Below are 14,675 nucleotides of genomic sequence, written 5' to 3' on the forward strand. Positions count from 1 at the left end.
ATCACTTCCTTTACCCACAATGTAGTTAAGAGGAGTCCAACACTAACAGAGATGAAGAACAGGTTTGTAGCAAAATGGTTTTTTCTTGGCACCTGGGCCCGAAAATGCATAGTGAGAGGAGAGTACTTAATATGCACACTGCTTGGCCTTGGAAAAGTAGCCGTGTCAGTAATTTGGAGGGGCACAGGTGCTTCTCTGTGGTTTGTTTACCCTGTAAAGACTGTAGCTCACCCCTAATGCCACAGCTTGTTATTTTAAAGTTGTCAGTCTCATGACAAGGTGCAGTATTATTAAGGGCAGCCCTTTGGAATGAAAGCTAAGTATTGTCTAATATTTCATTCCAGACTTGACTGTTACCTGGCTTCTTTGGCTTGTACTGCCTCTGGCAAGGTCTCTTCAATATCATGAGTTCTGAACACATTTTTTTCAGGACATTTTTGAATTGTTCTTTCACTGGAAAAAGTAAGAAGTATGACACAGTCTTCAACTGGTGAAACCAGTTATGGGTGCCATCAGATAAAACTTGCCTGTTGAAGAAGTTTATCTGGTTCCTTTCTGTAAAAGCGATGCAGAGGGAATGCTATGGCCTATGGTGGTCTTGTTTATCTCCAGTGGAAAGTGATTTGCTGTTTACCCCTAACATCTTAGTCACTGCATTCTTTCCTCTTGATACAAATGCAGCACTAAGTCATGCATGGTTTTGTCTGCATATGGATACAATCCCATAGAAGGCAAAATGCTTCTTTTTACTCCAAGGCTGAATGAAATAACTGTGTGCATTTCCCATTCTCATCTTTGTGAATGATGCCAATTGGGGCCTGCACTACTGGGCCTGGTGCAGGATCTGCCCCTGCAAATTCTCTGATGGCCTTTGCCAGGCCAGTGACACCTTTATGCACAGCACTGTTGTCTGGCTACCTTGCCAGCTTGCCTGCTTGTACATTTTGAATGTAGCTTCTCAGTTCCTCTTCAAAAAGTTTGTATATTGTAGCTAAGGTAGAAACATAGCAAGTTGTCTTTGATGTTTTTATGTGCACCTGGGCCTTTACCTCTATGGTGCTTTCTAGAAATAGAGTAGCTCTCAGAAGCCTCCCCATCTTTTTGAAGAACACAGAATCCTGCTCTGATAGTGTATCAGAGAGTGGTTAATACTCTGGACTCTGGGGGGGGGGGGAATCTCAAGGAGTCAAATCCCAGCCCCACCGCTTAACAGCTGTGTTAACTTGGGCAATTAAACTTTCTGAGTCTTGATTTCTTCATCTGTAAAATAAGAATAACAAAATACCTATCTTATAGGATTGGTATGTTTTTTTTTTTTTAACACATGTAAAACATTTAGTGTTTCACAAAGTGCTCAATACATATAAATATGTGTATAAGCATATAACATTATAGTGATGCACAAAGGTGAGCTAGTATGTATGGATGAATAAATAGATAGCCTGGCTTTGTATTTGTTGGACATTTGATACAGTGAGAGCAATTTAGTTTTCTTAATGTAGCTTGGGCCTGCTATTGATCCAAAGCTCAAAAGGTCGAGCAAGGATAACTGTTTTGGCCCAGCCTTAGAGCAGCTGTATTAGATACACCATGCCCTTTTAAAGTTAAGTCCATTGGGATTCTTACACTGTGAATCATAAGAAAGATACTTATTTTAGTCTGAGGCTGTTTGAAAGTGATTACATATATATTAATGTATAACTAATGTATAATCCAGTGTCCACTTGTTCATGGCACACGAATCTTCTTCCTTGAACTTCTGTAAAGTAAAGGTCTGGCCCAGAAACTATTCCTGTGTGTGTGTGTGTGGGGGGGGGTATCAAATGAGAAGTCAACTAATTTGGGTGGAATATTTCTTCGAGAAAAGTGTTTGGTTACATAAAACAAACTTTCAGCTAATATTTCAAGAGGTCCCTGAATCTACCCCGTGAACAGATATGCTTACACTTAAATTAAATGTTGTCTTTTTAAAATCTTTTCTAATCACTTTTGAAATATATCACTTAGAAGAGTTTTAGTTTTAGTAACCAGGAAGAGCTAATTGAATTAAATTGAACAAATATTTATGAGGTGTTGTATATTTACTAGACCCTGTGCTGTTGAAGGGGACATAAAGATGAGGAAATGAGAATTTCCCCTTGAGTAGGGAGATGAAAATACCAAATGCCTGTAATGCAATGCAGAATATAATTTCTACAACTTTTCATTGTATGATATCAGTGTAAGATTCGTTTATAGTTTGAGTTGGCTAGACAAAACAGTATGGATGATCTAAGACTATGAGAGTTTTATCGAGGCAGAGATTAAATATTGTGGTTAAAATTCTTGAGAAAGAGGTAGCTTTTGCCATACATCTTTATGCATTGGGAGGTTTTTGGTCCAAATGGGGGACTGTTGGAATTCTGAGGGAAGAAAAAAATCCAAGCAGTGGTTTAGAGGCAGAAAGGCATGTGGGACAAGTGAAGTATTCTAGGTTTGGCTTGGCTGGATCTTAGGGCTGTGGGGAAAGTAGTAGAAGGTATTTTGAGTTACAGTTGGACATACTGTTGAGAGCTCTGAACCTGAATGGGAATTTTATGCTTATAGGGGCCATGGTGAGATTTGAATGTGAGAGCCATGGTTAGTACTCTGAGTCATGAAAAGTACCAGGGTAGGGTGCTGGACAGCATGGCAGGTTGAAGTAGACATCTGATGGGGAGGAGCTCAGTTTAAATGCTATTTAAATGGTAGTCCAGGAGATAGAGAATAAGATGGAACTATGATGAATTTTAAACATTGTTGAAGGTACAACCAACATGCTTTAGTACACGGATGAATAAGATGTTAAATCAGTGCCTGGGTGTATGATAGAACTGATGGAATCAGAGTCAGGAGAAAGAACCAGGTAACTCCTAATCAATGGCTAAAAACCTTTACTAAAGAAAAAATGCTTATTTTTAATCTGAAATTGCTGTAAAATGAAGAACTATGGCTAGCAGAATGAGTCCAGACTCGACTGGCAGTGGATCTAGATGGATCACGTCTGAACTGTCAACTTGGGTTCAGTTGTTTGAATCCTTAACCTTGAGCCAGTCATGATTTCTTTGAAACTTAGATTCTTTTTTTTGGACCATCTTTATGGATATAAAGAACCTTGCATCCTGCATTGTATTATTCAGAATAATTTTTATGTTTATGTATAAATATATTTAATATCCATATAATTATGCATTTATACATTTATTCAGACTATGTATAAAACATTCTTATAAACATTAATTTATGTACATAAACACACATAATATAAAAATAATTAAAATACATGGAAATACCCCTTATATATCAATATTAATTTTTTTCTTGCAGATATTTCTGACTCTTATACTGCTAAATAAATGGTAGGAGAATTGTATGTAATTCTTCATGAGAACTGGACTTACTGGGGATGCCTGGGTGGCTCAGCGGTTGAGTGCCCAACCCAGGGTGTGATCCTGGAATCCCAGGATTGAGTCTCATATCAGGCTTCCTGCATGGAGCCTGCTTCTCTCTCTCTCTCTCTCTCTCTCTCTCTGTCTCACTCTCTCTCTCTCTCTGTTTCTCATGAATAAATAAATAAAATTTTTTTATTTTTTAAAAAGAACTGGACTTTCTTGTTCTTTATAGTCTATCTTAGGACTGATTTGCTTTTCCTCACAGTTGCATTTTTCTTAGATAGTTGGGTAATTCCCTCCTAGCCTATTTTGTGGAATCGCTCTTTGGTTTTGCCTTAGTTATTTTCCATTTTTCACCCTCTCTTCCTTCCTTCAAACCATATTCTATTTTACTTGCCCACTCTTTTAACTCTGTCCAGCTACCCTGGGTACTGGGGTACTGCTACATCCTTGCTTCTTCTTTATATTCCCTCTGCGCCCCTGCGCGGGACACTGGGCACGTAAGAGCATTGTCTGTTTTTTAACATCCCATCCAATCAATGATTGTGTTGAACAGACAGACTCCAGTTTCCACATGTGTTTTCATCATGGTCTTAAAGTGTCCATAATTTTGGAGAATACACTTAGGGGTTACCCACCACTAGCTCACCTGCATGCAGGCCTCTTTTCTTTTTTTTTTTTTTAATTTTTATTTATTTATGATAGTCACAGAGAGAGAAAGAGAGAGAGGCAGAGACATAGGCAGAGGGAGAAGCAGGCTCCATGCACCGGAAGCCCGATGTGGGATTCGATCCCGGGTCTCCAGGATCGCGCCCTGGGCCAAAGGCAGGCGCCAAACCGCTGCGCCACCCAGGGATCCCACAGGCCTCTTTTCTTTGTGAATTCTGTACTTGTAGGTTGATCCATTTTGGATAAATGCATCCTGTCTTACCTCAAGTGACACAACCATTATAGATTTTCTTTAAAAAAAATTATTTACTTATTCATGAGAGACACAGAGAGAAAAGCAGAGACATAGGCAAAGAGAGAAGCAGGCTCCCTGTGGAGAGCCTGATCCAGAACTCTGTCCCAGGACCCGGGGATTGCAACCTGAGCTGAAGGCAGATACTCAACCACTGAGCCACCCAGGTGCCCCCAGAATGAAAGATTTTCATCTTCATTTTCTCTCAACTGTACTGCTTTATTTGGATCCGGTCCTCTGCAGTTCTACTGTGGAGAAACTGAGATACCTTGTCTTTGGACTGGGTCATCCCCATACTTTTTTTTTTTTTAAGATTTTATTTATTTTTTCATGAGAGACACACAGAGAGAGGCAGAGACACAGGCAGAGGGAGAAGCAAGCTCCATGCAGGGAGCCTGATGTGGGACCCAATCCCAGGTCTCCAGGATCACACCCCTGGCTGAAGGTGGCGCTAAACCACTGAGCCACCCGGGCTGCCCATCCCCATACTTTGATAATCTAGAGGAGCATATTTATAACATTAGGGTGTTTAGATCAAATAGTGTCAATATGTGAAGTTCAGTGGTTATTTTTCAGTAGAATTTTCCCAGAGAGAGAAGGGAACATATGGGAGCAAATTTATTTATGTTACAAATCTTAAATTGGCAAAGTAAAAACCTCCTTCATAGGGTTCTCAGAAGTCTTTCATATATTTTGAGATGTGATACTAAAACTGACATCCCATGTCTCTTAGTATCATAACCCCAGGTCTCTGGGCCCCAGACATAGGCTGTGAAATCTGACCTTTGAAGGAGTCATGTGATTAGATTGGATCCTATCAGATAATCCAGAATAATCTTCCCATTTCAAGATCTATAATCTTAATCACACTGGCAAGATTCCTTTTGGCATGTCATTTACAGGTTTCAGGAGCAAGGATGTGGACATCTCTGGAGGCCGTTAGTCTTTTTATCCTTCCTTTTCTTCCTCCCATCCTTCTGTGAAGTACCAGAGGAATGCTATGTATGTGTACTTGCTAAGTACATGTGTGATGCTATGCTAGGAATGTGTATGAATGGCAAGAGAGAGTGGTTCCAACTCCATTAGTACCTGGCTGTTCTTACCCTTCGTCTAGGATGCAAGTAGTGAGTCTTTTCTTTCCTTTCAGAGCTCATCTTCATAATCTAATTTCCCTGACCCTAGTCTTTCCTACACCACTGCTGATAAGGAACACCAGGCTTCTGGTCCAAGTTATGAAGAGTGATTTAGAGCCCAGCAGTGTCCTACATTCAATGCTTGATGTTATCACTTGCCAATCGTGGAGCTCTGGGCAAGTTACTCAAACATTTGCCTCTTCTGTCTCCTTATTTATGAGACAGGGGTAAGTAATAATGTTATCAATGAGGATAATAATTATGCAAAAACTCATGAGTGATTACAAAGTCATTGGAGTTATGGGCTTACTTATGTCAGATGCTTCTCTTTTATCCTAGTGTGATACTTGGTCCTAAGATATTAACTCTTCCAAAATTATTTTCTTTTTTTTTTTAAAGATTTTATTTATTTATTTGAGAGAGATAGAGGGAGCACAAGCAGTAGGGGGGAATGAGGGCAGGCTCCCTACTGAGCAAGGAATCCGACACAGGGCCGACATAGTCCAGACCCCTGGGACTATGACCTGAGCTGAAGGCAGATGCTTAACTGACTGAGCCACCCAGGTGTCCCAAGAATTGATTTTCTTTCCACAATATATCCTCCTCTGGGTTCAAGCCTATGTTTGCTTTTTCTCCTTTGACTGTGAATTTTTGGAACTGTCTCACCCCAAACAACATGTCTGCTCCACAGTGTCATGGCTGGGTGAGCTTTCAGCCATGGCCATCTCAAGCCTGATTCTCAATGGGTGATGTTCCAGCTCACTGGATGTCTAAGATTCTGACCCTAGTTTCTGTCTTTGTCTTAGGAACTTGACTTTTGTGTTCTTGTCCCTGAAATCTTCACTCTGATTTATGGTTCTAGAGTCATGCCCTAAATGGTGTGTGGCTAGTCTTTGAATCTGGAGGTTTTAGTCACTTTCTTTACTGGAAACCCTAAGATTTCTGCACATTTGCAGAGTTTACACTCAGTGTAACTGCTTCTGATTCTTACCTCCACTGAGATGTCTGTATTTCCTGACTGTTCCTTCATCTCCTCTAAAGCATTAATCTCAAGTGGGTTGATCCCAGAGCCCACTCCTTCAACTTACAAAAGTAAGAAAAGCAGTACATTACAAAACAAAATCAAAACAACTCACCTTTGCAGAGTTTTTGAGTATTCAATAAATGTTACTGAATATTCTGGAAACAGAGGAGATGGGGTAGTTTAATCACAGATATATAAACAACTTAATATTGAATAGTAATCATTCTGGTTCTTAAAACTCCTGGTTTTTGAAACCACTCCTCCTTCATAGAGCTAAGTGTGGACATGTGATGAAATTCTGGTTACAGAGATGTAAGCGGAGGTGTTGTAGATGAATTCAAAGGGAGCTGACTTTCAGGGAGGTATGTGTTTTGCCCATCTACCTTTTTTACTGCCTAGAATGTACCTACTTCTAACTGCCCCTTGGGATCAAGAGATGAATGTGGTGGCCATCTATGAGGATGACTCACTCACAAGATAGGAATCTGGCCTTCTGGAGACACCATGGAACTGCCACACCAGTCTTGGACTGCCTGCCTCTGGATTGCTTTTACACATAAAAATAACAAACTTTTGCTTAAGCTCTTGTCATTTTGGGGTTTTCTGGCAGCTGTAATATCACCTTTTGTGAAACAACAGTTTTATTCAAAAAGTTCAAGTTTATTAAAACAGGGCAAGGGTAGCATTTGTAAGGGGTTGAGAGCTTGAGCTTGTGACACCGGTAGGGCTGGGTTCCACACTGTTTTACCTGGTATGTGGACTCCAGCAGTTTTGGTAAATTCTGTAAGACTCAGTTTGCTCATCTCTAAAGTGGGATACAATTAACACTCTGGGGTGGAGTTATTGCAGAATTTAAGTGAGAAAATACACATGAGGCATCTAATAAAATAGCTGACATAATTGTCACTCTAAATGAGAGTTGTTATTACTATTATTAATCCTAGAATCTCTGAGGGGATTATGCTAAGGCAAAAGGAAATATGTCTTTGCTAGTAATTGAGTGACCAGTGATGGACGCATATTCCTTGTACCAGTTAATATATTCAACATATACTGCTTTTTTGCCTACCTATCTTCTATGAGACGATGTAAGTTTTCAAAATCTGGTAAGCAGAATTAGATTACCAGAGAGAACACAAACATTGTTTATGTATTTAAATATTTTTTTTACATTTTCCATTTATTTATCTGAACTTAACATTCATCAAAACATCACGCATGTCTGCTACAGACACTCACACAATATGTAAACGCATGGATAAAAATCAGTACAGTGGGGTTGCATTTTACGCAGAGATGAGAGTCTACATCAGCACAAAATCAAACATATGAAGTTTAAACTTACCCTGACAAATCTCCAAGGAAAGCTGTTTGTTTCCAGTCCATGACACCCTCTCTCAGTCTAGCCTGGTAAACACTAGGAAATGAATGTTTACTCCTTGGCTGGTTCTGTGTTTACTCCATTTTTAGCTTTTGGTTGGATTTGAGAGGAGTAGTAGCTGGATTGTTCTTGGGGCTCCTCAGTGGGTGGGATGCTTACCAGGAGACACAGCAAGAACATCAGCCCATGGAAGCCCCCATCTCTTTCACTTCTTCTTTGCCCCTACTTGGGGTTTCCACTCACTGAATGGAATGACAGAAGCTTACATTATTTAAATTATTGTGCTACCTTCCTTTATCACCAAGTATTAGCCTTCACTGCGTAAGCATGTGTAAAAGAATTCAGGTGAGTCAAATGTGTGTGCACTGAGACTCCTCTTTAGTATGATTTTCAGCATAACCTCTGGAGTTAATATCAAATGTAGGGTGTACTTGCCTATTTTCCCATGGTTATAATGTGTTATAAACATGTGAACACACACTCTCTGAGGCCTATTTCTCTCCCTCTCTTGCTTTTTTTTCCCCTTAAGAAAATATCACAGCTCTCATTCTAGCTTACTATAGATGATTAAGAATTTTAATATGTGTATGATGTCTTAGAGTACAGATATTTTGCTTTATTAAACAGTTTGCCTAAGTGAACATTCTGATTGCTTCCAGTTTTATTTTTTGATGTAGGAGGACTTTAAGCAGTATTTTCAAACTCCAATTTAAAATTGTGCACACGTTTGTACACATATGTGCACACAGTTCTGCAGCCCCCCTCATTCTTGCATGTACACAAAGACATTTCCACTAGAGTGAGCTGGGTCCCCGTACATGCATGAGGGACTCATCAGCCAACAGGACTGTTAATAAAAGTGTCTTCATGCATTGCTGATCTTGGCGCAGGGAGACTTCAAATCAGGTGGAACTGGGAGATCTGAAGCCTTTGTCCTTAGGGAAATTTAGATTCCAAGCATGGTGTGGAATTCAAGGTCAAGAGTCACATCTAAGAAAGAGGAGAAATAGGGTACAGCAAGGACTAAGAATGCCAAGGGGATTTACCAGGGTGTTTTTAGGCCCCCTGCACAGGTAAATTCTCAAGCTATTTTCCATTAACTCTTAAATTGATAAAGATAGAAAGCTGCAAGGAGATTGCAAATCTCATTTTCTTTGGAAAAGAGTGCTTTGTCTTTTTGAGGATCACATTTCCTGGCAAATAAGAAACTATATTTTGTAATAGAACTCATTCTTCTGTCTACTCTAAATCATCTTACTTAAGGCTGGGTAGAAGAATGATGGCTTTATAAAGGGAAAAGAAAAATAAGACCTTTATAAGGATGCTCACTGGCTTGACCTTGTGTCACCTCGGTCCTAACTCATACCGTAAGACAAGTTTCTCTGCCAAGAGCCCTATCATCCTAATTGGATATAGTCACTAGTTCAAGCATCAAATTATTCCAAATGAATCATTACCCACTCTAGTTTTCTGTTTTACTATTTTATCCGAATACTTCCTGGGGGAAAGGCAGACCAAAACCCCTCTTTTTTAAAAAAAGAGGTCAATGAATTTTGATATTGCTTATTAGAAACTTCTTTTATGGGAAGGCCTTAACTGTAAATCATGATTTAGTCAATGGGAGAGAGTAAGGAGCCAAAATCAGACAATCAAAACATGGTAAATGTATTTCCTTATTGGCCATTATCGTTCTTTCAAAGCTATCATTTTCTGCTGTGCAAAATAGTTAGATAAAACTAGTTATTTTTCTAAACAAAATGACTTGGCCACTTATGCCTTTTCCTCTCCAAAATAAAAAAAGGCGAGTTACAGACTTTTTTTTTTCTTGGTCAACATCATTAGTTATATAAGCTCTAAGAATCATCCTGACATGAAATAATTCATTTGTTTTAAGAGGGAAAATATTTGATTCTAGCTGTGTCCTGGATAGACTTCAATTGCCTGCTTGGATGGATTTGAGCTTTAAAATTAATGCTGTGTTAGTAATACACAAGAATAATGGGAAAATATCTATTTCTATTTGAGTATGCTTTGCTGGAAAATAGTTTTGTACATATGAATTTATTCAATTCTCATATAAGTTTTAAGGGGTAGTCAAAATTATTCTTCTCCAGCTATCATATTAGGGAACCCTGAAAAATATTTGCCCCCTAAATCAGTAGGAGGCTTCTCCTCAAGCATGTTAAAGTTGTCCTGAAACCACATATTTAAGGAAAATATTTTCATGAACTTGGAGTCCTGAAATAACAATTTTGAAGGACTCAAAAATGAGTCCTTCATTTTTATATTTAAAAATATATCTTATGTTGATTTTTTTCTTAGAAGAGCTGTTTTAATTCTCATTTCTACCTTGTGCCAGAGATAAGACACTGACAAGCTCCAATACGGGGCAGAAGAACACCTTATTCAGTTAGTATCAAAAGAAGTCTGTGTAGCAGAAAGCATTGGGACCAAATGTCATAGCAACAAAGAGTATTTCTCTCTGCTGTAAGTGATATTCTTAGAATGATTGTGTTTAGCACCAACCCTTATCAAAATAAGGGTTCCCCAGAGTCAGCAAGGGGAGAAATTTTTCTATAATCTTTGATTTTCCTGGTCTGTAAGAGCAAAAGAAAATGTAGAGAGGAGAGTTGAATATTTGTTACTTTCATGGACATTAACTAGTTTTATTTTGGCTATTAAGAATAAATCACTTTTTTGGGGTGCCTAGGTAGCTCAGTCTGTTGAGTGTCCAACCATTGATTTTAGCTTTGGTCATGAACTTGGTGTTTTGGGATTGAGCACCATATTGGGGTCTGTGCTTGGTGGGGAGTCTGCTTAAGATTCTCTCTCCTTTTCCCTCTGCTGTCCTCTACCCTATGTTCACTCCCTCTCAAATAAATAAATAAATCTTTTTAAAAAAGGAATACATCATATTTAAGATTATCTTTTGCTCTTTTAAAATTACTCATAATATGAAATCCAGACATTCAAATAACATGCAATTTTTTGATATAATATATAAAAATATACATGTTATACACACACACTATATTAGTAGGAATGCACAGTGAGGGAAGACAAGTGTCTATAGAAATATGGACATTTTTGACTGGATTGTCATGAGGGTGGACTTTACTCTTTGAAGGTGAGTATGTCACTTATCAGTATGCCAAGGATTCTTGAAATTCTATTTCTTTATTTCATCCCTGCTAATAAGCTAGATGTAGGATTTTAAGACTTAGGAGTGGCAATGCATTGGTCTGTTAATAATATAGTCTCTATTGAAGTTAGTAATCTTTCCTTTGGGAAAGCTAAGTGAGCAGGTTTGGATAGGTTGGAAATGCAAAGGGAACTGCTCTGGAAAGTGCCTGGGAATTGGAATTAAAAAGTAAAACAAACTATTCTTTCTCCACTGTTGTTACTTATTGTCCTTGTGTAATTCACTTGACTTCTCTGAGCTTTAGTGAAGTTGAATTCAACAAGAATTTAATAAACATCTCCAGAAAGATGACTAGCAGAAGGCAGGGCATTGGGAGCTGGAAGATTGGAGCATCAGAAAGCAGCAGGTGCTGAGTCCAGTGTCCTCTGTTTCAGGAAAGGGATGGAAAGATTTTCATTTCGGACAGTTGACCACTACAGAGAGATGTCCTATTACCTTCAGGTTACCTTGAAAGCTTTACTTTCTGAGAATTTTAAGAACTCTCACTTTCACAAATTATTTAATGAGTGTCCAATGCCTATGATACCTGCATGATATTGTAATATAGGCATTAACATTCTATTAAGTAGATTTGGTGTTTGTTAAATTCCCAACTATTGGCACATAGCCTATTAATATAAAATAAAAGAATATTTGTGCACATCTTGAAATATACCCCCCCAAATAAATATCAAAAACCATGTCAAAACCATAATAGTCAAGCCAAAAACCATGACAGTTTCTGATGCCCTTGACATGGAAGAATACTAGTCAAACTAGCAAGAGAACCAAGCATGAGGTAGAAGAATAACTGAAGGATGTTTACGGGGTCAGTTGGAGGAATTAATAATGGTTTGGAAAATAATTCCTTTCTTTTCTTTTTTTTTAAAATAATTCCTTTCTAAAAGGTCAATGTTATATGGGATACACTTTAAGAAACATCTGTTTAATTGTAATAATGTACCTCATAGTGTTATTATGGAATTGAAATAAGGTAATGATAACACAGTTACTATTTATTTAGAATTTGCTATATGCCTCTTTGTTAAATTCTCACAGTAAACCTACTGGGTGGATTGTCTTGCCTTTTTGAAGACAAAGAGCTGAGCCTGAGAAAGATTAAATGGAATGTTTAAGATTGTGTTTTGTCAGACACAAAAAACTATGCCATCAATCACCCTTGTATCAACTTATTCCATTTAGCACAATGCCACCAGGTGACAGATGCCCAAGAATATTTAAATTTCTTCAATGCCCAGAAGTCAGTGGCATTTCTATACACTAACAATGAGACTGAAGAAAGAGAAATTAAGGAGTCAATCCCATTTACAATTGCACCCAAAAGCATAAGATACCTAGGAATAAACCTAACCAAAGATGTAAAGGATCTATACCCTCAAAACTATAGAACACTTCTGAAAGAAATTGAGGAAGACACAAAGAGATGGAAAAATATTCCATGCTCATGGATTGGCAGAATTAATATTGTGAAAATGTCAATGTTACCCAGGGCAATATACACGTTTAATGCAATCCCTATCAAAATACCATGGACTTTCTTCAGAGAGTTAGAACAAATTATTTTAAGATTTGTGTGGAATCAGAAAAGACCCCGAATAGCCAGGGGAATTTTAAAAAAGAAAACCATATCTGGGGGCATCACAATGCCAGATTTCAGGTTGTACTACAAAGCTGTGGTCATCAAGACAGTGTGGTACTGGCACAAAAACAGACACATAGATCAGTGGAACAGAATAGAGAATCCAGAAGTGGACCCTGAACTTTATGGGCAACTAATATTCGATAAAGGAGGAAAGACTATCCATTGGAAGAAAGACAGTCTCTTCAATAAATGGTGCTGGGAAAATTGGACATCCACATGCAGAAGAATGAAACTAGACCACTCTCTTTCACCATACACAAAGATAAACTCAAAATGGATGAAAGATCTAAATGTGAGACAAGATTCCGTCAAAATCCTAGAGAAGAACACAGGCAACACCCTTTTTGAACTCGGCCATAGTAACTTCTTGCAAGATACATCCACGAAGGCAAAAGAAACAAAAGCAAAAATGAACTATTGGGACTTCATCAAGATAAGAAGCTTTTGCACAGCAAAGGATACAGTCAACAAAACTCAAAGACAACCTACAGAATGGGAGAAGATATTTGCAAATGACATATCAGATAAAGGGCTAGTTTCCAAGATCTATAAAGAACTTATTAAACTCAACACCAAAGAAACAAACAATCCAATCATGAAATGGGCAAAAGACATGAACAGAAATCTCACAGAGGAAGACATAGACATGGCCAACATGCATATGAGAAAATGTTCTGCATCACTTGCCATCAGGGAAATACAAATCAAAACTACAATGAGATACCACCTCACACCAGTGAGAATGGGGAAAATTAACAAGGCAGGAAACCACAAATGTTGGAGAGGATGCGGAGAAAAGGGAACCCTCTTACACTGTTGGTGGGAATGTGAACTGGTGCAGCCACTCTGGAAAACTGTGTGGAGGTTCCTCAAACACTTTTCTGCAATTTCCGATGAGTGTATGTGGTATTAATCTGCAATAATTAAATGCTTTTTCTACGTGTGAAGCTGTGAGAAGCAGAACGGTATTGAAGGAGAAGAACTGATGTAGGTTCAAAATTGACTCTGCCCATTATGAACCACATGATGTTGGGCAGTTAATAAACTTTCTCATGACTGTTTCCTCATCTCATACTGTTATTGTGAGAGTAAGGATTCAAGAAAATCCCTGGCTTATCGTAATCGCTCATCAGCAGCTACTCTTACTGTTTTTATTGATCTTATCATCAAGCCATTCCCATATCACTGCAATCAAATTATGCCCTTTTCAAAGGCAGTAGTGAATTTTCTCTAATATTATGTCTTAGGACTTTATTGTTATTGCTGCAAGAATGCTGCAAATTATCCCAAACTATCCCAAACTCAGTGGCTTACCAGAAAACACCAAAAATGATCTTTATTTCTCCTACTTGGGTGTGTAGTTCAGCTACGACTCAGCTAGGCAAGGCTGAATTCCAGGGTGCAGACTGAGCCCCAAGTTATTCTTATGCTGTTGGGGTATGCTTTGTCATGGTGGGTCACAGGAGCACTAGAGGATAAAAGGAAATAAAGGGTGTTCCTTAAGGCCTTGAGTCACTTGGACATTATGTCCACATACTGTTGGGCAAAAGGCGTGATAGTCAAGCCCTGTATCTGTGCTCTGCATTCTCCTGGACTCTGCAAGGTGACATGGCAAGAGAGGCTTCAGTTGTTGACAGCCCGTATTCTATCAGCCACAAGATTTAACATAGATAGGTATTCTGATATCGTGGCTCCTTAGTGAAATTAGTTGATTGATGTGGTTATAAATATCTGATATTTAAATTTAATTTGGAGGTAAATATGTTTCAGTTTAAAATGTAACCATATTAATTATACAGTAAATTATATAGAGTTTTCTGAAGAGGTAAGAAAATTAAAAAGAGAAAAGCAAAAATATATCCAGAGGCTAATCTTTAGTGAGGAAATTCATATCAACCTCATAAAAATGAATTCCCTAAATA

At 38.3% G+C, this 14,675-nt stretch overlaps 1 protein-coding gene across 1 annotated transcript in view; it reads left to right on the forward strand.

Annotated features, from left to right (window-relative positions):
- Nucleotides 1-14,675, forward strand: part of ITGBL1 (integrin subunit beta like 1) — a 212,928-nt gene that overhangs the window by 2,462 nt on the left and 195,791 nt on the right. The gene's annotated exons all lie outside the window — the stretch shown is intronic.

Source organism: Canis lupus, chromosome 22 (genome assembly GCF_011100685.1).
Source record: "Canis lupus familiaris isolate Mischka breed German Shepherd chromosome 22, alternate assembly UU_Cfam_GSD_1.0, whole genome shotgun sequence".
Lineage (NCBI taxonomy): Eukaryota > Metazoa > Chordata > Mammalia > Carnivora > Canidae > Canis > Canis lupus.